Here is a 12,083-nt window from a genome sequence, read left to right on the forward strand (position 1 = left end):
GATGTGGGATATAATGGAAGAAGCGAAAATAATGCTAAGAGCCAATGCTTTGAAAGTTATAGATCAAAACGGGTGGTGGAAGTGTCCCTATTGCAATGATATCCCTTACACAAATTAGAGTATGAATGATCTCTTAACTCACGCGCATGATATTGGTAACAATGGGTCTGTGCCCAACATGGGTAAAGAGAGGCTTGGCCAGCATCGTGGACTATAAGTTTATTTACTTTGGTTAGATCGAAATCAATGATCTAAATAAATCATGTATCACTTTGGCAATTTCGTGTGCGTAATTTGATATTTCCATGTAGAAATTTGGCTCAGCTAACGGTCTTTTATCAAAATTAATTGCCTCAAATGAAACGTACAAGTTCATGTAGATTGCGTTCTAATAACGTAGTAAAGAACGCCTTATCTTATTATGAACATTGTAAATTATTTCGCAATCTTATTTAGTTGACCATCATCATTGCTAAAAACTCAAACCCAACAATATAGAGCTAAACAAGCTCGAAATTATCATAGTAACAATAAAAACAACCCCAACAGCTCTTGTTGTGTGCACAAGTATCAACCAAAAACTCCACAATATAGAGCTAAACAAACATGAAATCAGCAGAGTAACAAAAAACAACACCAACATCTCGACAATAAGCACGAGTATCAACCAAAAACTCCACAATATAGAGCTAAACAAGCTCGAAATTAGCATATTAACAAAAAAACAGCCCCAACAGCTCGACTACGAGCACGTGTGTAATAACCGTAAATTTCTAATACGAGTTTAAAAAAATTCTAGTATTTAAATATTAAAATATTATTTTAAAAAGAGTATTTTTATTTTTCCCAATTTTTCTAGAATTTTCTATTATTTAAAAATACGGTTTTATATTATTTTAATGGTTTTGCTAATTATAAATTTAATTGTTTCGGTAAAACTTTTTTAATTAATATTTAATTATTCATTATTGTTATTGTTAATATTATTTTGACCATACATTTTCAATATTGATTTGAATAAATTTTTTGGTATTTTAAATATTAAATTATTTTTTAAAATGGTATTTTCCCCTGTGTTTTCCTCTCTCACCTGTAAACCATCCCTCTCTCCCCTACCCCACCCCACCTAAAACCCTCCACAATTAACGCAAATCTCCTCCCTCGTGTTTCCCCCCCAGATTCCCTCAAAACCCACGCTCACCCTCACTCCCTCGCTCTCTTCCCCCACGAGATTCTCTCTCACCTCCTCAAAAATCCCGCAGGCTCATCCTCTCTCATTCACACTCTCACTCTCACTCTCTCTCTGTCACTCTCAATCTCTCTCTCTCTCTCTCTCTCTCTCTCTCTTCAATCAAACTCAGACCAACCTTCGCCCCAAGACCCCCTTCGTGCCGCTTACTCCCTCCGCCTACTCCACCCACGTACTCAACCACCAACACACAGGCTCTACCCGCTTTAGAACTCCACCCAATCCCCACCTTCCCCCTCGCCACCTCGCACCCGCGACAAAGCATCGCCCACACCGACCATCTTCCCGACTGCGTGCCTGCTTCTCAAGGCCTCACCGCACCTCCTTCGACCGTCCCCATGACTCAGACCCGCACCTCTCACCGAGAGCTCCATCAGCTGCTCATCATCCCTCCCCTTCCCTCAGCCCCAAGCCGTTCTCCTCCTTCCACCCGACGGCCGATGACAGCCACCAGCTCACCGCTGCCCGACGACTCCAAGTTCATCCGCTCCACTGTCTCCTCTCTCAGTTAGTGAGCAGCCCCAAGCCGATGCCTCCTCCTTCAACGGCCAGCAGCGACGCCTCTTGTCCTTTCCCCAAACCTCCACCCAGCTAGTCTCCCCTCGTATATCTTCCTCACACCCTCCGCCACACCCGCCTCACCAAGCCCTCAACCCCGCAGCGTCCTGAGCTAACGTCACCATGTCTCCTTGCCCCCACCGTGTCGCCACCAACCCTCCAGCGTCTGACCGAGAGCTAACCTCCCGCCTCCCCCTCCTCTCGCCTCCTCCTCCGCCCAACTCCAACCGCATCCTCCGCCTTCTGTCACCTCCAGCTCCCTCAGTCGCCTGGCCCGCTCGCATCGTCGCTTCCTCCCCTCGCCACGCGCCCATCGTTAACAACCGACCACCCTCTCGCCTATCCATTCTCAAACAGTCCATCTCCCGAACTCCTCCCAGCTCTCCTCACGCCTACTTCAGACCTCATCATCTAGTTCACCCCGAGCTACTAAACAGCACACAGAGCCGTCTACAGCCACGTCAGCTCGCCCACTTTTAGACAAACGCCCGCTTTAGTTCCGTCGCACGCATCCACAGCGGCATCGCCGCCTCGTCCATAAGCCCCTTGGCCTCGTAGGCAAGATCTCTCTTGCTCAAATTTGAATTTTAGATTCATTATAAATTATATGCATATATTTTACTGTATTATGATTAGTTGTAGCGTTTAGATTGTGATATAATTGTCTGCGTGGGATTGTTTGATGAATAATACTAAATAAATCATAGTAATGTAATAAATAGAATTTTCAAAATAATTATAATGAATTAAAAGAATTTAATTCGGGCAAAAGAATCATTTTTAGATAATTATAATAATTTAAAGGAATTTATTCTGAAAAAGAGAATATTTTGGATTAAATAAATTAAAAGAATTTATTTTGCAAAATGATTATTTTAAATAAATAAATTATCTTGTGAAAAAGATTATTTTGTAAATTACATAGTTAGTTGTTCATAAATTTATGACTCTTAATTTTGATTACCTTATATGCCATGATATTGTTGTACATGATCAGTCGTATTTGTTATTTCTTGTTGTGATTGAGAACTGTTAGTAGTCATGACCGTAGCGGCTTTGCGTGACCTAGAGATATGTGTTGTGTTGACTTAGAAAAGCGAGAAGAGTTGGGATAGGAAAGTCTTTGTTCATGTGATCGGATGTGGCTGTTGATGTATCTTCTAGGCTCGTCCCATGATCTCGTGTAGCATTGGGGTTGGTTTGTTGGGTCAAAGTGAAGCTTGTGTAGTCACATTGGTCCGTGAATTTGACATTCACCCGAGTTTAGCTTGAGTTCGAACCAGGCTGAAATCAGATTGTGTGTAACCCTCTGACCGATCTTGTGTAGCGACGTATTGGGTGCACGTAGGGGGTATGCGAACAATCAGTTATCCGATGATATGAACGTTGACTCTATGTGAGATATGGACCAGTGACTTTGTGACGCCCCTGGTTTCAACAAGACTACAGTCCAAGGTGAAACCAAAAATATCAAACCTGCCAAGCACCAAACACCATGCTACGACATGTTTCACAATCACAGTTACTATATATCTAGTGGAATCAACAACAGGTGTAGGTATAAAACAGGCAAGAGAGAATATACGGAAGAAATACTAAATAACAGATACTCTGAAGAAAATCATAATCACTGATATAAATAGATAAATCTCTGAGAAACAAACAACTGCACTTATACAACTGTCTTATAATAGGAAGTCAAATGAAATGACATAAAGGTACATCGCCTTACAAAGCTAGAAATAATATCCCAAATGTTCATAAATACATCTACTGTGGAGTTCTGTCATAAACTGCAAATATAATAAATATCTAGATAAAATCTATGAAGACATCTCATCAACCTGCGACTCTCCGTGCGCCTGACTCGCTGTCTGAAAGGGAGGAAAACAACGAGCGTCAAAGCGCTATAGTGAGTAACATCTCAACCAACCCCAGGGGGAAGAGCTAGAAGAATAAGAAAATAGTTGTAGATATATAATAGATAATCAATCATCGACTATAAAATGAAGTGGGAGTTTGATATTTAGAAATTTACAACACGAGCATAGGTACGTCCCCCGTAACTCAAATTATAAACATCTAAATACCAAATCCGAGCTACAACGTGGAGCATTAACTCCATCTCCAACCATACTATCAAAATATCCTGACTAACGCCAGATATTTGTCCAACACATGGACTTTATCTACTATATGTTAAATAAAACAACTCAGATAAATGTCCAACACATAGACTGCATATGATAAATACCCAACACATGGTCTGTAAAAGGTAAAAGCCCAACACATGGACTATATATGACGAAGGTCCAACACATGGACTGAAATAGGTAAATGTCCAACACATGGACTATATGATTAAGATCCAACACATGGGCCGCAATAGACATGTGTCCAACGCATGGACTGCATACGATTTATATCATGTAATGAACAGATACAAGTAAAAGAATATATACTATTCACTCTCATATCCCAGTGATTAAATCTAAGACTCATGTCCTTAGTCAACTCATGTACACAAATCTCAATGTAAAACAAACTCATATAACCTAGGTGTTTTGCCAGCCATACAACTACACACAAACGACATACACATGCACAAACAGGTCCTACGGTTGACCGCCAAATTCCTGCGGTCGACCGCGCAGTGAGCAGAAAATTTCTGCTCAGCTGCGCGCCCAGCGGTCGACCGCCGCATATTTGCGGTCGACCGCGCAAGAACAGAAAGCTTCCTACAGGTTTTCTGTTCTGTGATAGATGAAATACAAACTCTTATATGTTAATCTTGCATATTGGAAAACCTTATATGAGTAATTTAGCATATCTAAACATATGAAAACAATTTAATCGCTTTAGACAAAACGAAGCATCTTCAAACATACATATTCATGTCGAATCCTTCGAAAATAATATTTTTCTTTCAAAACTCTTGTTAAAATAAAAATTTTAGATCTAGATCTGCATTAAGAAATTTGTGGGTGATCTTTATTAACTGAAGAACTCGTTCTTTTTGTAATATACAATATAAAGATCTATTTATATATATATATATAAACTAGCATGTTAGGCTCACAAATCACAAGAAAACATTAGAAAACAAGTTTAAAAGTATGGGTATAGGGTTGAGCGAGATGAAACTCGCCTGAGGGGTGTTGACAAACTCTTAAGGACGCTGAAAAAGGCTTCCCTTTGCTGAATGCCGCCGGATCACGCTAAAACTCTCCAAAATCCACCGGAATTACCAATTATATATATATATATGAACCCAAAAACCCGACCCAAAACCCAACACGACCCGAACTGGGAAAACTGTCTGGCCAATGCGCTGTCGACCGTCATGGTCGATCACCAAGGTCGACTGGACAGGAAAATCCCTATTCGTGCATGATTGTTTGTGTGCTGGCCTCTCACTTGTTTTCTCTCACATAAATAAACTTGTTTGATCCCCCAAACACTTGTTATCACATTTATCTATAATATAAATATATATTTCACAATAAAAACTCATTCAGATTATTTTACGGGGTTTTACATTCTTCCCCCTTAAAAGAATTTCGTCCTCGAAATTCCAAAATCGCATCTCGAAAATTAATAATATCAGAAAAGCACGTCAGGAGTAATTAATTTCCCACATACACATCTCATAGGATTAATTTCCAGATATGAACATAGTGCTATCTAAAGTTAACAATCTAGAATGCAAATATTCGCATCTTAAATCCTTAACTAAATGGAATTAGTACGTCGGGCGAAAAATCCAAACAATGAACCTCCCATGTATATACCATGTATTCCAAATGATTAGGGACTAAGTGACAATACTCCCATTCTAGTGTTAAAATAAATATAACTATCCCAAAATCATCACAAACCATAGGAAAATATAATCCAAACAATTTACATGTTCAAGCAGGTGTGGATAGTCGCGACGCATATCCTCCTCGCGCTCCCAAGAAATCTCCTCAGATCCTCTCCTGTTCCATTGGACTTTTACCAAAGGAATCACCTTATGTCTAAGTTTCTTGTCCTCTCTGGAAAGTATACAAACTGAGATCTTGATCGTAGTCAAATCGTCCCGAAGTTCAACCTTCGGGGCATCCAATACTCGCTGTCTCTCCTCATCATGCAAGTGCTTCTTGATCATAGAAACGTGAAATACGTCGTGCACACTAGACATCAATGCTGGAAGATCTAGTCTATAAGAAACAACTCCAATACGTTCAATAATTTGAAAAGGGCCAATATATCTCGGGGCAAGCTTTCCCCGTCTACCAAATCGCTGCACACCCTTCATCGGCAAGAAAAGGGCCAATATATCTCGGGGCAAGCTTTCCCCGTCTACCAAATCGCTGCACACCCTTCATCGGCAATACCTTTAGCATGACATAATCTCCTACCTTTTCCCCGTCTACCAAATCGCTGCACACCCTTCATCGGCAATACCTTTAGCATGACATAATCTCCTACCTAAAACTCTAAAGGTCCCCGTCTATGATTTGCGTAGCTCTTCTGCCGACTCTGAGCGGCTAGAATACGCTCCCTAATCAATGCTATATTTTTAGTAGTCTGCCTCACAAGCTTTGGTCCAAGCAACAAGCTATCCTCCGGCTCTGACCAACATATAGGGGATCTACAGGGCCTCCCGTGTAATGCCTCATATGGAGTCATACCAATCGTCGCTTGATAACTATTGTTATAAGTAAACTCTATCAATGGAATATGATCCTCCCAGCTACCTTGAAGATCAATGATACAAGCCCGCAACATGTCCTCCAATACCTGATTCACTCTCTCTTTCTGATCGTCTGTCTGAGGGTGGAATAGACTGCTGTGCAATAATCTGCTGCCGAATGAATCATGGAAACTCCTCCAAAAGTGCGAGGTGAAAACCGATCCTCAATCTGATACAATCGTATCTGGAACTCCGTGAAGTCGAACTATCTCTCGGATAAATTTCATCGCATAGGTTGTGGTAAAAATTGCAAAGAAGAGAATAAAGAAAATTTGATTTGTATTTCTTTGATTCCTATTACAACTTGATTACAAAAGAGAGGAGAACGAATTTGGTTCTTCCTCTTTGTTTAAAACTGGGTTCTTCACGGTGGCGATGGAGTGCCTCCCTCGAATGCTCGCGTCGAGTTTGCTCTCCGTTGACGATCCGCACGTCTTGATTCACTGGAACGATGTCTTCTCCTCACGATTTGACGTTGTGGAGAACTTGCGTGGCAAGTTTTAGAACTCTGAACGAGTTGATAACTCTGAACGAGTTTGAAACTCTATGAAAGAGTTGATTTGAACCGAAAGTTCGGTTAATAAGCCAAGGATCAAAGCCTCTGGATCTCGGTTGCTGAAGTTGAAGATGATCTCCCTTGGAAGATGATGTCGATCTCCTCAAAAGCTTGTCTCCAGTGGTCGATCCAAGCCAAGAAAATTCCAACCGGACCCGTCAGAAGAAAAAAGCCCCCGAACTGAATTGATCTTCAGTTATTTATAGAGGATTAAGGGGGTGAAACCACCCCTTAAATCTCTCCTAAGTAGGGTGTAACCGCCCCCAAATCGTGGGAAACGGTTTTAGAACCGTTCAACTCATGTTGAATGAGTCAAACGCCCACGTTGGCGTTCAGGACCCTAACCTCACGTCCTTGGATTGAGACGCGAGGTTGGGTGTTGGCTGAACATTGATGAACGCGAGGGTCGCTCGCGTTTTGGCTTGTTGTAGCTGGGTCGCTCACGTTTGGCTTGACGACGCGAGGGTCGCTGTGGCTTGGCGACGCGAGGGTCGCCGTGGCTTGGCGACGCGAGGGTCGCCGTGGCTTGGCGACGCGAGGGTCGCTCACATTTCCAAAGTGGTGACGCGGGGATGACATCCGCGTCTCAGAATGAGCTATTTGACTTGTAGCTTCTTCTGTGGTGCATTGCAAGGACCGTTGTTCAGTAATCCTGGCTTTAACTGTTGTGGAGTGTGAAAGTCGTCAGATTGTAACTTTCACTGTAGATTGTGAAGAATGTTGAATAGAGTTTTCATCCGTCGTCGTGAAGGTCGTCAGATTACAGCCTTCTGGAAGTCGTCAGATTGTAACTTCCATCATCGGTGGTTGATGGGGGATAAGCTATCTATTATGATTTTTAGACAGCCTACAGAACCCCCTCCAAAGTTTTCGAAAGTTCGCGGTTGACTGGGACGAATTTTCGGAATACTTTGGATCTTAACTCTGATCTTAGAGCTGTTGATTCCTTGTTGTAAAGGAGCCGTTCTCTGCACTCGCTTCGAAGGCATCTTGGTTGAAAGGATTTGTCACATGGGACCTGTGTGAAGGTATGCGCCATAATCCCGCTTCTGGAATGTTGGGGGTGGACCCTGCATCCTGAACTTGAGACGCGGGTGTGACCTCGGCGTTCAGTTTTTGCATCGCGTGTCTGACCTCAGCATTTTGAACTTGAGACGCGAGTGTGACCTCGGCGTCTTGATTTTTGCAACGCGGGTCTGACCTAGGCGTTTTGACCTTGAGACGCGAGTGTGACCTCGACGTCTTGATTTTTGCAACGTGGGTCTGACCTCGGCGTTTTGAACTTGAGATGCGGGGTGTGACCTCAGCGTCGTGATTTTGAGACTTGTCTTTAGCTTATCTGTTTCAAGTCTCGGCGCACGTCCATTAAGCTGTTGGGCCTTCAAACATACATAGGATTTTTGGCAAACCCTCAGCCATCAACGGATTTGATAAGCCTTTACCGACTACCGTTTGAGTCGGGCTAGCGCATGGATTGTCTAAGTCCGTTCCACATGTAACGTTGTGCTAAGAGAATGAACTCTCTTAGTCTTGATGCTATGATTTTGAATACATAGACTTTGTCATTTTTTTACGGAAAAAGACTAACCGGCGACGCGTGTTAGGCGTAGGCTTATCCCTGCTTAGGATTTGGGATAATGTTCCCCATGCGTGTAAGGCATGGATTTTGGCGTTATTAATAACGACCTGCTACGATGTTGAATACGTAGACTTTTGTCCTTTTTACGGTCAAAGACTCACCGGCAACGCGTATCAGGCGTTGACTTATCCCTTCTTAGGATTCGGGATAAAATTCCCCATACATGCCCTTCTTAGGATTCGGGATAAAATTCCCCATACATGCAATGTATGGATTCAGAGATTATCAATTTAATGGTAATCACTGGCTACGATATTGAATACGTAGACTTTGTTACTATTTCTTCCTGTGTTATATTTTCACTTGAAACACTGAAAGAAAATTGGAAGTGCCAGAGGTGTAGTATTAACTTGGCATGAATTTTCACTTAGAATGAAATTCAGAAATTTTCTTCACTATCACTAGGATAATTCCAGAAAATCTTTAATCCGCTGGGGATTTCATAATGAAAACTTGCTATTCTTGTTGAAAGAGGATTAACAAGTTCATTGAGGAGGGTTTGACTGTTAGAGGTGTGATGTTAACCTAACAGTATTTATGGGCTTATCGCTCTATTGAAGGGAGTCGATAAGTTGATTTGGTCGTCAGAGGTGTGATGTTAACGTGACTGGAGGATGTTGCGATTGGAGCAACTTTGGGGACCTATCATCCTATTGACGAGGATTGATAAGTGGATTGTCAGAGGTATAGTGTTAACGTGACAGGATGTGTGTTCGATCGGAGCAACTTTGTGGACTTATCATCCTATTGACGAGGATTGATAAGTGAATTTGTCAGAGGTATAGTGTTAACGTGACAGGAGGATGTTGCGATTGGAGCAACTTTGTGGACTTATCATCCTATTGACGAGGATTGATAAGTGAATTTGTCAGAGGTATAGTGTTAACGTGACAGGAGGATGTTGCGATTGGAGCAACTTTGTGGACTTATCATCCTATTGACGAGGATTGATAAGTGAATTTGTCAGAGGTTTAGTGTTAACGTGACAGGATGTGTGTTGCGATTGGAGCAACTTTGTGGACTTATCATCCTATTGACGAGGATTGATAAGTGAATTTGTCAGAGGTATAGTGTTAACGTGACAGGAGGATGTTGCGATTGGAGCAACTTTGTGGACTTATCATCCTATTGACGAGGATTGATAAGTGTGATAAGTGGATTGTCAGAGGTTTAGTGTTAACGTGACAGGAGGATGTTGCGATTGGAGCAACTTTGGGGACTTATCATCCTATTGACGAGGATTAATAAGTGAATTTGTCAGAGGTTTAATGTTAACGTGACAGGGATGTGTTGCGATTGGAGCAACTTTGTGGACTTATCATCCTATTGATCAGGTGCTACAATCTCCTCCTTTTTATGTACAATCCCCTCTTCGTTATCAACATGCTCCTTTACCCTATCTGCATTCTCCACTTCCCTATCTACATTTTCATCCACCTTATCTACATTCTCCTCAGCATTGCTATCTACATCCCCCCCTTCTCCACCAACATGCTCCCCTCCCATATCAACAGGCTCCTCCCCTTTATGTACAATCTCCTCAGCCCTGCTCTCTACATTCTCCCCTTCTCTACCAACATGCTCGTCTTCAGGGCTACAATCTCCTCCTTTTTATGTACAATCCCCTCTTCGTTATCAACATGCTCCTTTACCCTATCTGCATTCTCCACTTCCCTATCTACATTTTCATCCACCTTATCTACATCCTCCTCAATCTTATTATCTACAATAATATCTTCTCTATCTACACTCTCCTCATCTTTATTCTCGGGGGCTTCATCCACAACTTTGCCTTCCATTGTGGTGACCCCCAAATCAACATCGCACCCATGTACAACAAAATCATCAACAGGCTCCTCAGCAACCTCTTCAACATTCTTATGTACAGCTTCTTGCATGGTGGCGCCTTCCTTATGTGCTCTGCTTGATTTGCCATGCTGTTCCTCCTCAGTTACCCGTGTCTTCAACTTCCTCCTATCCACAATTTTCTGTTTGATATTTGCCTTTAGCACCACCGGGTCTATAATCTCATCATGGCTTCCAAGCTTTTGAACTATTGTGTTTAGCCTGTTGATCTCAATCATAAATTCTTTACAATATGTACTCTTGCTCTGCTTTGTGGCAGATAGTATTCGTTTGAGACATTTAGCAGAATTTCTCCAAAAAGCAAGCTGCTGCTCAATGGGTAGATTCTCCACCTCTTCATCATCAATGGAATCGTCAATATGCTTTGCAATGATCTGAGATGGTTTGGAGATTATATTATAAAATAGGATTAGAACTAACATGGATGTTGTTTACATTTAACGTGAAATAAGTTAGACTTAACATTGTACTTACATAGCCTATTGATAAGTTCTTCCTCGTTTCCTCCTCATTCGCCTTCCTCTTTGCCTTAGGCTTATGATGCACTCCTTCGCCCCTCGGTACCGCGGGAAGTGCACGTATATTTGAAGGAGCAGGCCCTACTTCCACAATAGGCCTATGGACAAAAGCTATTGAAGCTGCCTTAGCCTTTGATGTTATTGTCCTCACCCTCATAGATGAGACTTTCACATCCGCTGAAGCCCAACATGTCATTGGAGGTTTGGAGTAGTCGACGTAGGCATATTTCTTTATGCCGGTCATCTCGTAGTACCAAAGCTGTAACAAATACATTAAGCACTCAAATTAGAACGCGCAAGGCATGAATTAGAACTAAAATGATTAGCGATTTAAAATAAAACATGGGTGCAGCTAGAACTAACATGCTAAAAGTTAGAACTCACATGGCATAAATTGGAACTAACATGATCTCTGTTAGTTCTAACTTATGTCCACAGATAGAACCAACATGACCCAAATTAGAACTAACATGAAATAAGTTAGAACTAACATGGAAAAAACTAGAACTAACATGACCATACATTAGAACTCACATGACATAAATCAGAACAAAAATACTTGCTGAGTGAGTAAAACATGGAACTTACACACAATAGTGTCATGCAACCTGGGACATGTGTCATCCCTGACTTCTTCTTGCCCTTCAAAGCAACCCCAATGCCCCTGATAATTTCTGAATAAATTAATTGGGCCCATGCAACTCCATTGACCCTCTCAATGCTATCCAGGTACCTGAGTATAGGTCTAGGGATACCCTCCCCGCATCTGGGGCACCATATCAAAGAGCATTGGTACAGAATTTGCAGCAGAACAAAGTCTTGGATATCCTGCTGTTCTGTAGATTCCACAAGCCTCTCCAGTTGCCCTTCGAGGTAACTGCAATGGGTCTTTGTTCCTTTTTTTAACTTCTTCCCCTCTTCAGTCTTGAAAAGATGAGCGAAGTATTGTACCCAGATTC

This window comes from Asparagus officinalis, chromosome 7 (genome assembly GCF_001876935.1).
Source record: "Asparagus officinalis chromosome 7, Aspof.V1, whole genome shotgun sequence".
Classification (NCBI taxonomy): Eukaryota; Viridiplantae; Streptophyta; class Magnoliopsida; order Asparagales; family Asparagaceae; genus Asparagus; species Asparagus officinalis.